The 16,699-nt window shown below is 39.6% G+C and overlaps 1 long non-coding RNA gene across 1 annotated transcript in view; it reads left to right on the top strand.

Annotated features, from left to right (window-relative positions):
• Positions 1 to 12,183: 12,183 nt before the first annotated feature.
• Positions 12,184 to 16,699, top strand: part of LOC125109397 (uncharacterized) — a 206,939-nt gene continuing 202,423 nt past the window's right edge. The window contains exon 1 of the long non-coding RNA XR_007130217.1: positions 12,184 to 12,280. This is a non-coding gene — a long non-coding RNA (uncharacterized LOC125109397). The remainder of the gene's footprint in view (positions 12,281 to 16,699) is intronic.

The following is a 16,699-nucleotide window of genomic DNA, read 5'->3' as shown; positions in this document are numbered from 1 at the left end:
TTCTGCCTGACTGGGGGTCAGGGGTGGGTCATTGATAATATTTCCTGAGGTTTGCCTCTTTCTCACACAGACCACTTTGTCTTCTGTTTTATTAAAGATAGGATGTATGCCAAGAGGGGAAGCAAGCTTTAAGTACAGCTCAGAATAGAAAGTGAGATCTGTACTTGGCTGAAGGCCATTCTTGCTGCTCTTCCATTGGGCGCCCCCTCATTGGCTGGGCTTCCCGCCCGCCAGGGCAGCCTCAAGGTGACTGCTGTCAGGTTCACCACTTGTTTACTCTCTGAATGTGCAGTGGAAGAATTGAACGCATGCTCTCCTTCCATCCTACCCTCCCACACGGTAGTGTCCTCTGAGTTAAAGCTTTTAATGCCCTCCGCTTTTTTCAAAAAATGTTTTGAAATGCTGATTTTCTGAGGAAAATACAAACAAACCTGTAATTCCACACTTGGATGTAGATTTTGCTGACTTTATAATCAAGCACTCTCATGTCACTATTTTATTTTCTATCTAGCAACACCATCAGGCAGGTAGGAAATTTGCGTCCATTCCCATGGAACACTGTTGTGCTGGGGGCGGGGGGGTTTGGACTGTATAGGAACATTCCTTTACTATTTCAGATATAGTAGTCCCCCCCTCCCTTAGCTGTACTTTTGATTTCTGAGGCTTCAGTCACCCTCAGTAAACCTGAAAACATTTTATTTCATTTTTTAAAAGATTTTATTTATTTATTTGATAGACAGAGATCACAAGTAGGCAGAGAGGCAGGCAGAGAGAGAGAGAGAGGAGGAAGCAGGCTCCCTGCTAAGCAGAGAGCCCAATGCGGGGTTTGATCCCAGGACCCTGGGATCATGACCTGAGCCGAAGGCAGAGGCTTTAACCCACTGAGCCACCCAGGTGCCCCCCCTGAAAACATTTTAAAACATTTTTTATTTTATTATATATTTAATAAAACATGATTTTATTATATATTTATGTAACTCTTGACTTCTTGCCATTTGTTTGAGTTTTGTTCTCCTTAATTGTAAGGATTAATGTTTTTTTAAATTTTTACTTTAATTTCAGTCAGTTAACATACAACGTTACATTAGTTTCAAAAGTACAGTATAGTGATTCAACAGTTCCGTGCATTACCCTGTGCTCATCACTACAGGAGCACTCCTTCATTCCCATCACCTGTTTCACCCATCTCCGCTGGGGCACCCATCACCTTGTTCTTCATGTTTAAGAATCTGCTCCTTGGTTTGTCTATTTTTCCTTTGCTTCTTTGTTTTATTTCTTAAATTCCACATATGAGTTAAATCATATGGTATTTTTCTTTCTCTGACTTTTGCTTAGCATTATACTATTTAGATCTATCTATGTTGTTGCATATGGTATGATTCTGTTCTTTTTTATGACTGAGTAATATTCCTGGGCACACATATGTTTCCTTTCTCTTGTTGATGTGAAATATCTCATTGATTGATGTGTGAATGTTGAACTGTCCTGGTGAATGATTTTTTTTCTTTTAATGTATTGGATTTAGTTTGCTAGTATTTTGTGGAGGATTTTTGCATCTATGTTCATCAGAGATGAACCTGTGGAAATTCATGAAATTCAGCCCCTCTTGCTTTCCAAGCCAATTGCTATGGAGATTCATTTCCCCCTTGCACTCTCTTGTGTGCTAGTCTGTATCTCACCTTCTCTGTGACGATGGCACCCTCCCCACTGCAGTGGCCATGACCTGTTTCTCTCCTAAACCATATCTTTGCCCTTTCTACATTCTTTGATGTGGCTTCTTCTTTAGTTTTAGTTGTGGAGTTTCATCTGCCAGTCTTCAGATCAATTTCTGGGGTATTTAAGATGATTTGATAGTTATCTAGTTGTGCCTTTGGGAAGAGGTAAGCCTAGGATCCTTTTGCTCTGCTGCCATTTTTACCCTCCTTTCCCTCAATAAGCCTTGGTTGGAAGCAGGTGATCTTCCTTCTCATGTATAGTCAGAAGGTCAAGAGTAGCCTACCCAGTGCTATGTCACAATGCTTATACTGTTCACCTCACTTTATCTCATCCCCTAGACATTTTATCATCTCACAACATCACAGGAAGAAGGGTGACTACTGTATAATAAGTTATTTTGAGAGAGAGAGAAAGAAAGTGAGAGACCACATTCACTTAATTCTTTTTTATAGTATATTGTTATAATTGTTCTATTTTATTATAATAATTGTTGCTAATCTCTTACTGTGTCTAATTTATAAATTAAACTTTATCCTATGTACGTATAAGGAAAAAAACACAGTATATATAACATTTAGTACCATCCATGGTTTCAGGCATCCCTTGCAGATAAGAGAGCCTACATTTGTGTTATATTCAGAGGTGAAGTTTCAATAAACAATGGAGTCATGACTTGAAACTGTATTTCCTACTTTCTACCCCAGTTTTCTTGCTGCTTGTTAGAATTTTGTTGGAAGGAAGAGAAAGGAATGCACACTCTCACTGGACCTATTGATTTAACAGATCCAATAAGAACATAGCACCTTGAAAAGGTCTAGTCAGTCTTAGAAATAGTCCTGCTACCTCCCCGTTTAAGTGCATTCCTTTTAAATTCCTTTTATCATTACAGGACAAATGGTGGAGCTTCTCTTGCTTCTCCTGCATGAGGATAATCTATCCTCCTGCATTTCTTAGCTTATCCTCCCTCAGCTCCTCATTATCTCCTGATATTGATTCTTCTATATATGGGAAGGAGAGAGGATATATTGATTATTCTCTCCCACCTCTATATACATTAACACCTTCTCTATGGGCCTATTATTATCTGCACTTTATCTTACAGAAATCTGTCCCAAGTTAAATATTTCTCCACCTAAATCCTATCTGCTCCTCCAGCTACCACTGTATCTCTTTCTTCCAATTCTAGCAAAGCTTCGATAGGAATGACCCCCTACTTCCTCAGTGACCCTTAGCTCTCTCTAGTCTCGATTTGGTTCCCAGTGTTGCAGTTTCAGTGGTTTTTCTGAGGTCACTACTGACCACTATGTTGGAGGATCCAGTGGGTACTTTCTAGTATTCATATTCATATTTCTCTGAAGCATTGGACTTTGGATTAGGTCTCTCTTTGTCATATTTCTGCAGGTCAGCTGTTTTCAGATCCTCATACAGTATGTTATATAAACTTATTAAATGAATAGATACTCAATGTTAACTGTGTGCCAGGAGCTATTCTAGAACCATGCTTTTGCCATATTTCATTACCTTGATCTTTAATAATGAAGTGAGTGTGTATGAGGGTACTTATGCTAGTTCAGAAAGAAACAGCAATGAGGACACTTGATACAATGGGACCGGGTGTTTTGTTTTAAGAACTTTTTAAAAAAAGATTTTATTTATTTATTTGACAGAGATAGACACTTCCACCTCAGGTTGGGCTGGCTGTCCAACCTCCAGGCTTCCACAACGTATCACAGGAATTGTAGTTGCTCGTTTGCTTTCTATTTTCTCTATTCATCAGTGCTCTCTTGGAAAGTAGACCTTTATCTGATTTATATTTGTATCCCAAGCATCTAGCACAATAGATAGTTGCTGAGTCCATGTGTATGGCACGATAGGTGATGTGTTATGTGCTTAGTATATACAAAGATGTAAAAAAAAAAAGATTTAGGTATCGAAATAGGCTTACAATGTGTCATTTAATTATTTGATTCCACATATATTTTTTGAACATTTATCATAGGCCAGGAATTAGGTTAGGAGCTGGGTGTTCACTGGTGAACAAGACAGGAATGATTTCTGCGGGAAATAAAGGGAACTTAAAATGTGGTGAGAGAGAGATGTGAAGGAAATAAACACTCCAATAGACAGGTAATTCCAACCAAAATAAGTGTGAAGAAAAAAAAAGGACATATAAAGTTATGAGAGAGAGGGTAGCAGAATTGAGGTCATATGACTTACATTGGGACTTCAGGAGAAGCCTCTCTCTGAGGGGCAACACTTGAGCTGAGACCTGAGTGATGAGGAAGAGTGATTGATGTCTGTAAGAAGAGCATCTCCAGAGGCTGTGACAGTACGTGTGGTGGCCCCAACACAGAAAAGCCCATGATGGAGTGATCTGGCTAAAGAGTACTGAGCTTGAAGTACTGAGTGCAAGATGAGGTGGGAAAGATGGGTGGGGGCCAGGTCATGATAGTGATGAGAAAGGATTTCAGTTTTATTCAATGTGTAATCCCATTTTTTAAAAATAACTTTTTTATTTTTGGAACCATTTCAGATTTTGAGAATTCCTGAGAAGTTAGCAGAGAGTTCCCATATATACCATATCCAGCTTCCCTATCATTAGCATCTTACATGAATGGAGTGCATTTGTCAAAATTAAGGAATCAATATTTATATTTTATTATTAATTAAGGTCCGTACTTTGGTCCAGTTTTTTTTTAGTTTTTATCTTATGTTCTTTTTTTGTTTTTTTTTTTTTTGTTTTTTGTTTTTTTTATTCCATTCAGGACACCGCGTTAGAATTAGTCACCGTATCTCCTTAGACTCTTCTTAGTTGTGACAGTTTCTCAGACCTGTGTCTGATTATGTCTCTATCCCAAGTACCTAGCACAAGATGTACAAGATGCTGGGGTATTGCAGGTTTATTGAGCATAGAAACACAGACACTAGTCTCTCTCTCTTCCGACCTTTCAGACTATGTATTTATATGGATGGGGGGGAAGGTTTGAAAAATTTCCTGCATATTATTTTTCGTTAACACAGGGCACAGATGATCCTGGACACAGATCCATACCCACTGTTCGATGGAGCCTATTTCATGGGCAACAAGAGCTGCCTTTATCATACTTTCTCTGGAAATTCCCATTTATATAGACAGATACATAAATGATAGATAATTTTTGAATTTTATGAGAACGCTACTTAGTTTCTGCCTTACTGCCAGGTATACTTGGGGTTCTATGATAAACATATCATCTTAATCGCCCTTCCTTCTTGCTTTGGCTTGTATCCCTGTTTTTTTCTATGTCTCCCATCTCCCCTCTTCACTTCCTGTCTTCTTCCCATTAGCAGGGGTATAGGCCAGGGCTCCCTTTGACTTCAAACCTTGAGAACTGACTTTTTCAAGATGTTCAGTTCTGGAAATCTAAGAAATGTCTTCCTGCTTCCCTTTACAGAAGGAGTAGGGGCCCTAATATATCCTTGAACCTTTCTCTTAACCTCATTTGCTCTGGCTTCTTCTAATCATGTTGGCCTGAGAGGACGTGCAGACAGACGACTTCTTACTTTTAGTTCTCAAGTTATCCTTTACTTCCTTCACCAACAAGAGATTCAGGCCTCCTGCGTGATAAACAGATTCCTCTCTAAAACAGCCAATGCTGTTTGCCAAAATGCATTTTTTTTACTCATTTTTTTCCTTTCTTTTCTTTCTTTTTTTAATTTTTTACCAGCATAGCCCCCCTTCATCTCTTTCTTCATCTCCAGCTTCCCTGAAAGGCTCTTCTTCATACCAAGGATGACAAAGTATTATAAGCTTTGTGAGAATAGGGCAAGGCAGGATCCTTTCTCACATAAATGTGATTCCTGCATGGATTTGTCAATCAGCAATATTTATTGAATCTAATATAAAAATTCTACACAAAGTAGCCCCATTAATAAACATACCTTGTATAAATTTATGTTCAGCTAAACACATGTGTCATAGTTATTTGCTTCCAGTGGTGGGGGAGGGTATATATCTCTATGTATGAAAAACTTTAATTGGGGCACCTGGGTGGCTCAGTGAGTTAAAGCCTCTGCCTTCAGCTCTGGTCATGATCCCAGGGTCCTGGGATTGAGCCCCACATTGGGCTCTCTGCTCTGCGGGAAGCCTGATTTCCCCCTCTCTGCCTGCCTCTCTGTCTACTTGTGATCTCCTTCTCTGTGTCAAATAAATAAATAAAATCTTTAAAAAAAAAAAGAAAGAAAAACTTTAAGAAGCAGGACCCAACTAACTAGAGCAATTGCCTGAAGTTCCACTTTTAGGAGAGAGTGAAGAAGGAAAAGAAAAATAGGCTGAATGACAGAAATCAGGGATATAGTAATTAAGAAGTACCCACAGTCTTCTGACCCACAACTAAAACTTAATCTGTAGTTAGCCTGATTCCCTATTCAGTACTAACAAGTATGAGATCCCATGGTCTGACAGGGTCATCACTTAGATAAGGATTCCATGCTGTTTGTGTACCTGACATTATAAATGTAAACCTAGAGAGTTGCTTATATTCCGGTGACTTTTCTACAGCGAGGGCTGAAATGAGAGAAGAGTATGGTGGGCTACAGAGGTGGACATTAAGAATCTAAAGTCTGGGGCACCTGGGTGTCTCAGTTGGTTAAGCGACTGCCTTCAGCTCAGGTCATGATCCTGGAGTCCCGGGATCGAGTCCCATATTAGGCTCCCAGCTCTGTGGGGAGTCCGCTTCTCCCTCTAGCCCTCTTCCTTCTCATGCTCTCTCTCACTCTCTCAAATAAGTAAATAAATAAATCTTAAAAAAAAAAGAATCTAAAGTCTGGGTTCAAGTCCTCTGTTATTCAGAGTTTAAGTCTGAGTGAGTTAGCTGACCTTCTGGTTTTGCTTTCCTCACTTATGAAATATATGATGGTGCTCTGAGAATTGAATGAGATGTTTTGTCTAGGCTGAAATGTAAAGTCCTTAGCATAGAATAAGCACTTAGTAAATGTTAGTTTCTAGTATAAGCTATTGTAACAATATGGGTTTCCTGATGGATCTAGTATTACCCACAATGTTTTACCATAACCATTCCAGGACTACATTATTAAATCTGGAATGTACCCTGTATGTATGTGTGTGCGTTTGTGTGTGTGCGCGCATGTGTGTGCGCGTGTGTGTGAATACTGTAAAACTTTAGTCTTCTGAAGCTGTCTTTAGTAGCAATATCTCATTCGAATACAACTAAGGACCATGAACCATGTAGAGACAACCTCTGAACAGACGTAGAAAATATTATAAAATTCATGGATTAAACAAGGTGTTATTTCCCTTAGATTAGAACCTCTCTGATGCTCATCCACTTGTATGAGAGAACAGAGGTGGTTTCTTAGCCATCTGTACCAAAGATTTACTTCACTTGTTTATTTTTAGTGTGTAAAACTCAACAGGATGAATTTTTTTTTCAGTTTTATGGAGGTATGATTGACAAATAAAAATTGTATATATTTAAGGAGTATACATGTGATATTTTGGTATATGTGTCCATTGTGAAATGATTAGCATAATCAAGCTAGTTAATATATCTAACAACTCAGGTAGTTATCATTTTTTTCATCTCTCTGTGTGAGTTAAGAACATTTGAGGTCTCCTCTCTTAGAGAATTTGAAGTATACAACACATGATTAACTATAGTCACCATGCTGTACATCAGATCTCAGAACTGACAGAATTTATTTATCTCATACTGGAAAGTTGATACCCTGCAGTCAATCTGACTCCTTTCCCCCCACCATCTAGCCTCTGATAACCACCATCCTATTTTCCGTTACTTTGAGTTTGGCTTTTTTTCTTAAGATTCTACATATTGGTGAGATCATGCTCATCTTTTTATTCTCTGCATTTCCTGGCATATAATTTGACCTCTATGTAACTGTTGAATTGATAAGAATTGTAGCCAGCGATTTGGTTTCCTCTTTCAAAATGGAAACAGCAGATAAAGGAAAATATGCAATTTCTATAAGCAGGTACATCAGCAACAATGAAATGAGAGAACTAATAGTTTTAATTTTAAACGTCTTCTGACACAAATTAACAGAGCAGACACAAGTATGGGCAGAGCTATTTTTTTTTAATTTAAATTTTGTTAGTTACCGTAGAGTGCAACATTGGTTTCCGGAGTTGAATATAGTGATTCGTCACTTACATACAATACACAGGGCTCTCCACAAGTGCTCTCTTTAATCCCCATTGCTCATTTAGCCCATCCCCCATCCACTTCCCTCTATCAACTTTCCATTTGTTCTCTATCATTGAGTCACTTACAGGTTGTTAACCTCTCTCCCCCTTTTTTTTTGCCCCCCCCATTTGTTCATCTGTTTTCTTTCTTAAATTCCACGTATGAGTGAGGTCATATGGTGTTTGTCTTTCTTTGACTAACTTACTTCACTTAGCATAATACACTCTAGCTGCATCCACTATGGAGAGAGCCCAATGTCTGTTGACTGACGGATGGATGAAGAAGATGTGATCTATCTATCTATCTACACACACACACACACACACACACACACACACACACACACACGGAAGATGTGAGATATACGTATATATATACATACACACACACATACTATACAGTGGCATATTACTAAGCCATCAGAAAGAATGAAATCTTGCCATTTGCTATAACATGGATGGAGCTAGAGACATTTAATTCAGGGGCAGATACAATATTTGCTCTAGCAGCTTGAGGGCATCAACAATGGACAGTACCTACCATACTTAATATTCCTAATAAAAATCCTCATTTCATAGGAAAAAGCTAAATCATGCCAATTTTTTGGACAATTTATATCTCATATATCTTTATTAAAACATATACATATATGCTTAGTTTCTCTAGGACTCACAAATTTGGGGAGGAGGCAAGTGAGGTCACAGAGATAGGAACTGAAATTTCACAGGCCTTTAAGTATATCTATATAATATTGTACTTCTGGCTCACTAAAATATTGTCCTCCCAACTTTTTCTAGAAGTCCTTGGGGAGTAAGTTACTTGTTTTCAAGAAAAAATTCTTCCTATTGGGTGCAGTGTTTGCTTTTGCCTATCATGGCAGGTTTCTTGGCCACTGCTATTTGCTTTGTTGTGTCCCATGGTCCCCATAGGTCTCCAGTGGACTCTGGGGACTTTCAACCCTCCTGGGCATAACGTGACATCATAGTTTCTCTCAAGGACTTCACCAGCATCACTTGAGCTTTCCAGGTATGAAAGCTTCTCTGTGAAGTGTGGTGCAAGAAGCCTATCTCCCCTGGGTTCTAGCAATACATACAGAATGTTGTCCCAATGTTGTGGAGAATTTTAGTGACAAAGCTCTTCCAGATTTTACCTACAGCTACCCTGTTCATTAAAGGATTTAGATCTGAAGCCAGTGAGAACTGGGCCAGATAACATGTCCTAGAGATAGTTACAAACTTTCCTTTTGATGACTCAGAATTTACTTACTGACTCAATCTCAGAAAGGCTTTTTCCTTCCCTTAGAATTAATGTCAGAAATTTCCTCATTTTTCATGAAAAGAGCTGTCTGAAAGCCTTCCCCGTAGGTTCCTTGATAGAAAGATATAAATGCTTTCCTTCCTTCCCTCCTTGCTTCCTTCTTTCCTTGCTTTCTTTCTTCTTGCTTCATTCTTTCCTTCAACAAATATTTCACCAGATTGCTGGTACTATTTAGATGGTACAATCATAGCAATTAACAGAAGAGACAATGTTCCATCTTTCAGGGATCCTTGTGGGAGGCCCATAATGGAAAGTAATTAAATACGTAGGGGTACCATTTAGGCAAAATGGTCACAAAGGCTTGGGTTAGGTGCCATTGCAGCAGAATCATGAATAAGGAAGAGGTAGTGTAACGGATATCTGAAGGAAGATGAATCTTCTTTGAAGGAGAAGAGTTCTAGGGCCCTGGGGAAGAACAATGCTTGGCCTGTTGGAGGAACAAAAGAATGGCTAGACTGATTGGAACAGAGCTAGAGCTAGAAATGGAGAGAAAGACAGGAAAAGAGGTCTGAGAGTTACTCAGGATGACAACACAAGTAGAACCTTGCACACCTTGATATGACTTTAAATAAATATGTATATATAAAGAAACTTTGTGGGGTCTTGAGCAGAGGATTCAAATGCTCTCACCTAAAAATATCACTCTTGCTGCTGTGTGGAGATTGGATTATAAGAAGACAAGTGTGGAAGGAAAGAGACAAGTAAACTATTACAGTCATCCAGTTGAAAGGTGATGGAAGTTTGATTTAGATGACAGAAGTGGATAGGGGTGAGAAGTGGCCCATTTTTGGATATTGTTTGAAGGTATGATAACCAAATATTAAATTATTTAAGGAATGAATGATTTAAGTTACATTAAAAAAAGCCAGGATTGAAGGATGATTTCGTTGGTTTTGGTCATAGAGATTGGCATGTTACAATTGCTATTTGCAGAAATAGGGAATGTTGGAGAGCACCAGGTTGGAGCTGGTGGAGTCCAAGCTATGGGCCTGGACATGTTGAGTTCAAGGTATTTATTAGATATTCAAATTGAGTTTCTGTATTAATTTGGCAAGGCAACTGTAAAAAAGACCTCAACTAGGTGAGTTAAATAACAGAAATTTACAGTCTTACAGTTTTGGAGGCTAGATGTCCAAGATCAAGGTGCCAGCAGGTTTGATTCCTTCTAATATGTGAGAGCAAGGATGTGTTGAGGACCTCCTCTTTGACTTGGAGATGACCGTCTTCTGCCTATGCTTCCTTACGTCATGTTCCTTCTGTGCATGTCTGTGTGCAGATTTCTTCTTCTTATAAGGATACCAGTCATATTGGATTAAGACCCTCTCTACTAACCTCATTTTAATTTGGTTATGTTTACAAGGATCCTACTCTAACTCAGATCACATTATGAGGTAAGAGGGTTAAGAATTTCAAATATGATTTTTGGGTGAACACAATTTAGCCCATAACAGATGACAAACTTAGGGAAAAGTTTGGAGAAGAAATGTGTATTTGCTGTTTCCTGTACCTAAATGATATTTAAAGCCATGAGCTGCATGAGATCACTCTCTGCAATGAGTGAAGATAGAGATGCCTTCAGATGCTCTAACATTTAGAGGTAGGTGATTCTTACTCAGACTCACTGTGAATCTTCAGCCACATAGATTTTCATAAATTATAAACTCTTTTAAATTATGAGTCTGTGTTGCTTGGGTCATGCAGGGTTCTAGCCAATGGCCTCCATTTTCAGGGAAGGACACTTTATAGGGTGGTTAAGGTTAAAGCAGAAACTTTGCATACAGAGGGTGCAGGTTTGGTGGACTCTGATGCCAGTGGCTGTTGTTTTCTTTAAAGAGTTCAATTCTGGGCAGTTTGCAACATTCTCCTGGAAAGAACTTAAAGCAAATTTCAAAGTACACAAAAGAACTTTGCCTTGATTGAATAACAGCCTTGATAGGAAAGTATATAGGAGACTGGTTTCTGATGAGAAACTCCCACAATGTCCTAGAAATAAACTCAAAAACATAGCCATTTTCTTTTTGTTTGCTACTTAGTGACACATAGTAGACCTTGTTGCTTGTTTTGGACTTGTAGAGTGATTGTGAGTCATGGTTCAGATATCCATATTCCTGGAAAGGTGGTCTCTGTCCATCTGGTCAACATGTATTTATTCAGGGCTCATGGCAGACTGTGATACTGGGTAAGATGACCACAAGTCTGACCTAAGAAGGGGTATGTTGTGATTTTGTTTTCTGGGATAATTCTCTAGCAAAGAGCATACTGTTGTAGGAACAGCATGGAACTGAGGCTTGAATTCTCTCATTCACTCTGACTCCAATCTAGTCCATGGCCATGGACTAGTCATTTGTTCTTAAATTCTATACGGTCTAATGACTTAAAAATAAACTAACTCCAATTTCTTTAAAGATTTATTTATTTGAGCAGTGGGGAGGGGCAGTGGGAGGGAATCTTCAAGCAGACTCTGTGCTAAGGAGCCCAGCACAAGATTCAGTATCACAACCCATGAGGTCATTACCTGAGCTGAAACTGAAAGTCAGACGTATAACCAACTGAGCCACCCAGGTGTCCCTACCTCTAATTTTTAAAAGCTATTATTGTTTCCAGGGGGCCTACACAGACACACTTGACCTACTTCTGTGACTTGATGTTGGCCCTGGCATGACATTCTAGGTGGGAAGACTAAGAGTGTTTGTGTTAACAAAATAACAAGAACGTTTCAGGAACAAATCCCGACACCCCAAACCTTGCCTCCGGTGTAACTTTTTGTTTTTGCTCTCCTTCACCTAACTTGTATCTGTGACTTACATTCCATCAAAATGTGTTTAGAGTGATCTTTGTGAGTGCTAGACTTCAAAGTGTTCAACTTTCTTGAGAAAATAGATTTAAAAATATTATCTTTTGATCTCATCTTCAGACAATTATTTAGGGCTGTTTTTCTCCCATGTAAGTCCAGTTGGTCCCTTTTTGTTCTCAGATCAACCCTCTGAGAAGTGACCGCATGTTCAGAGGGTGCTCTCAGACTACACTTGTCCACCTTGTCACTGGTAAGCCTGCAAATCTCACTGTCAACTAAGGCTGTCATCTTCAGTGGCTGCTCAGAATGTAATGTTTCCCTGGACTTTGGTTATGTACCCATGGTATTGAGTACATTTTCTGTCAGCCATTTCTCTGAGTTAGTAACAAATGAGGCTTAAGGTTATATCCGTTCAGTGGCACAGAAAGCTAGCTAACTGGTACCAAACTCATGGTTTGCCTCTTATTGCAAATGCTGAATTCCCTATTCTTCCCCAGGAGTCTTTATTTGCAGGCTCTTTTTTCATGAGGCCATGACTTTCCATTTGCTGTTTAAGAGTTAATTAAATTTAAAATTTTAAAAGGCTGGAGCTAGATGTGAACTTAAAGGTAATTGGACTTGTGAGAAAATGTCTGGTGTAAAGCAGGTTGTTCAAGGCCACACTGAGAGGAGGCAGAGCCAGGAATAGAGGGGGTTTGGGACTCTCTTTGGAGCCTTAGGGACAGCCTGGGGTAGAGCCACATGTTCTACATTGCCCCCAGTGAGCCCAAGTATCTTTTGCCCCCCCAATGAGATTCTTTATTTTTAATGAGATGAAAATTTCCATTTAAATTGTCCATGTTTTGATACATATTTATAAAACTTAAGGGTTATTACTTTACTAACTCTTGCCCATTATGACTTTGGGGAAGAAAGATTTCATGTCGAAGGTGAGGTTTATTTGTACTCTTTTATCTATTTGGAGGGTAAAGGCCTGGACAACTTCTGGAAATTATGAAAGCTGGATTGTTTCCTAAAAGTAAATGAAACCTACTTAGGAACTACAGGGGCATGCATCTACCTCATCTCAAGACTCCATGCCTATAGATCTTTCTCTCTCAAATGCTTCCCTCACAAAGCAGCATTAAGATCTACTTCAAGAAATAGGTAAAGGAGATTAAGAGGTAAAACTTCCAGTTATAAAATAAATAAGTCATGGTGATGAAAGTACAGCATAGAGAATGCAGTCAATAATATTGTAATAATATATGGTGACTATTGTGATAAAGCTCTGAGAAACGTGTAGAATTGTGGAATCATAATGATGTGCACCTGAAACTTCTATGACCTTGTATGTCAACTATACTTTAATAAGAAAAAAAAAATAAGAAAAAAGTTATCTGGGCAGAGACCCTGCTTTCTCTCTATTAGTGGAGGATATGGCCTTCTTGGTGCTATTTAGTTCAAGAACCGAGAGAGCCTGGTGAATATAAAAATAAATAAATGTAAACAAAAATATAAATATGGAAGAGCACTGATTACCAGTGTGAGCTGCTCAGGAATGGTGATGTTAGCCTGCGTATAAAGGGCAGGGGGTAGCAAGAACTCGGCTTCCTTCTCAGTCACAGCCCCAGTCTTCTGTTACTAGAGGCAAGAAGCCCTGTGGTAAACATGGGGCCAAGGAAAGGCTGTGGATGAGCAAGTGTGCTCTGTGTGGACCTGTGGCAACCTTGCTTTGATTGGTCCTGAGTTCCTGGCTAAGGAAATTGGGAGGAAGGCATGAGTGTGTGTGTGTTGGAAGGGCTCTTCCACCAGCCTCTCCCAACTGCATGGCTGCCCTTCCCTTGGTGTAGTCTCAACTCTGTGTTGACAGCTTTCTGCTCATTCTCTTGGTCCTTGTTTTCTTGTCTTGGCTGACATGCCAAGTATCATGCATTTGATACTCAGATCTGGCTTTATGGTTCACTCAATGAACTCAGTGCCTGGACTAGAGAAGATGCCCCCAAATGATAAGAACCATATGACCACTTGTGAACTCATTCTATTTTCATAGATTACATCAGTGGTCTTTATTTCACTGCAAATATCCACATGTAATAGGCCCAGCCATAACATTTTCCTTTCCAAGTGGTTCAGTGGATACTGTGAGCTCAGTTGGTGATTTCAGGGTTTTGCTTTGGCCAAGTGTGTTGAACACCCACTATGTGGCAGGGGTCATTCTGTCCAGCCTCCGAGAGACACAGGGTGAACCTTCAGGGCATGCTTGATGGCATCAGAGCTGGGTATTTATGGGGCAGTAAGACCTGAATGGCTGGGGGTAGTGGAAGGCCTCCAGAGGAGAACTTGGTCTGATGATGCTGGGAGGACAGACCACGAAGAATTCTCATGCCAAGGTGTGGAGTTCAGATATCACTTGGGTGGTCCTTGAACCCAGATCTGCTGACCCCTAACATGAATTCTGTCTCTTGTAATAGCTGCCCCCATAAATCTTCTGTATTGTTTGCTTGTTATCACAAATTTGAGGTTGTGCATGCCACAGCCGACTTTGATGCCTGCCTTCCCAGGGAGTGCCTTGGGTATTGTTAGATTTAATTTTTAGTGACCAATCAAAATAGACTTCTGTTAATAGGCAAATACAGAGCGAAAGATATCCCAACTAGTTCTTTTTCTCTAAAACTACTTCTTTATGAGAGTAAGAATGGGGAGTCATATATTAATTTTAAATACAACACCAGAAATAACATTAGAGAAAAGAACAAAGAAGTAAGTATTATTAGTCACAAGTTAAGCTCTCCTTTTTTCTGTTTAAACCATGTTTTTTTCCCTACTGATTACTAGGCTTTTAGCCTTACCAGGACTTCCTTTCCTGGGGCAACGTGCATTAATCTTCCTAAGTCTGAAGCTCAGCTCGTCCTTGACACTGTTTAAGAACCTGGTGTTCTAAGCCCTCCCATGATTCACACTCAGGGAGCCTTCTTGTTCTGGTTCCAGCTGAACTGCCTCTTCAGAGAGATCCAGAACTCAGCTTTCTGGAGAGCTAGTGGTGCAATGGCTAAGGTCAAGGGTGGACACCTTCACTGAGTTTAAGGCCAGACGGGGCTCTGTCAGTTAAGCCAAGTATTTTGTGCCCAAGCTCTGGGCTCCGTTGCCTTCTCTGTAGGCCACGAAGTGTAATAATATCCATACCATAAGGCTGGCATGGGGATTAAATAGTGTGTGTAAAGTGCTCATTAGAGCTCTTGGCACAATATGAACATGTAACAAATGCTAGCCACGTTGATTATTTTTACTTAAACCTAACTTCTTCTGCAGGGGAGGAGGAGACTTTTTTCAAACTCTGGCTTTTCCCAGAGGGGTGCTGGCAAATAGGTGGAGGGGCCGACAGTCCCCTCCCTGCAGTGATGACAGATCATCCCCAGCATGGTTCCTAGGGAGACGTGAGGCTGTTAGTCTTCTCATTTTAGACACAAGGGGACTGAAGGTCAGAGAGATTTTATTGCCAATCATTTGTGCCTAATGTGTCATACTCTTCTGCACCAGATCCCCGTGGTGACTAGATCTACCTGATCTAGCGAATGCTTGTTCCCTGTAATCCACTCTGCCCCCATGCCCGTGAACCTGGATTTGGATGCAGTCCTCATCCACATGGCAGCTTTGGGCAAGTCCTCCCTCATTAGCATGCAGCGAGGTGCTCTTCGCATGCCCATTCCCCTTTTCTTACATCCCTGTTCTCAGTCCTTTGTCATCCAAGAATTTCTGCTCACCCTCTAGTCTGATCTCTCTTCTCAGGTAGCATCAGCATTTATTCTAGTTTCCTTTGAGATCTCATTCATCATTCAGCCATTTTTACACCTTTTAAAACTATATATATATATATATATACACACACACACACATATATATATACACACATATATATATTTAAAAATATAAGCGAACTGATGCATACAATTATTGAATCAAATAAGAAAATGCTTAGGAACCTATCATCCATAAAAACATTCAAGAGCTGTCATATTAAGGTCAAATAAATGATAGATATTTCATGTTATATATTGTAGAAATTCTAATTTTTATTTCATAAATTTTAAGTAAACACTGAGAAACGTATATGGTATTTATGAACAATCACTGTCTACCTGCATTATTGGCTGGAGAGATCTTATTAAAATCTTGTCTTGGGAAACCTACTTAGCATTTGGTGCGTGTGAGTGAGAGAGAAAGAAAGAGAGAAAGAGAGAGCCTAGAGAGAATGGGTGCATGTGAGGATGGATATCATGTCTGTCACATGGCTAGTCAGTGGTGGAACCCCGATTTTAATGCAAGTCTGAGGACTGAGTTCCAGGCACATCCAAGCCTCTAAATTCCTTCTCTTCTCTAACCCTTGCAGATTTGTTCTTGAAATTTAAGTCTGGCTTTTAACCAGGAATTTTTATTCAGGCCCAGCTTGTTGGATTAAGCTAAATTTCACTGGTCTATTGTCTCAAATGAGATATCTCGCAGCTTACTTAAAGTATCTGAAGGCAAATAATAAAAACCAAAAATCAACTTCCTTTGAACAACCTTAATTTTCTTGGGATCCTGAATTGTAGATTTTTCTCCTTCAGAGAAAAATGTTTATTGCCCGTTTAGACCTTGCCCTCTATTGAGTGTTCTGTCAGACTCTCAAGAACAAAAATGTTCTCTGGAA

Source organism: Lutra lutra, chromosome 9, assembly GCF_902655055.1.
Source record: "Lutra lutra chromosome 9, mLutLut1.2, whole genome shotgun sequence".
NCBI lineage: Eukaryota > Metazoa > Chordata > Mammalia > Carnivora > Mustelidae > Lutra > Lutra lutra.
Note: the sequence above shows the minus strand (reverse complement) of the source record. Positions and strands in the feature narration are given on the sequence as shown.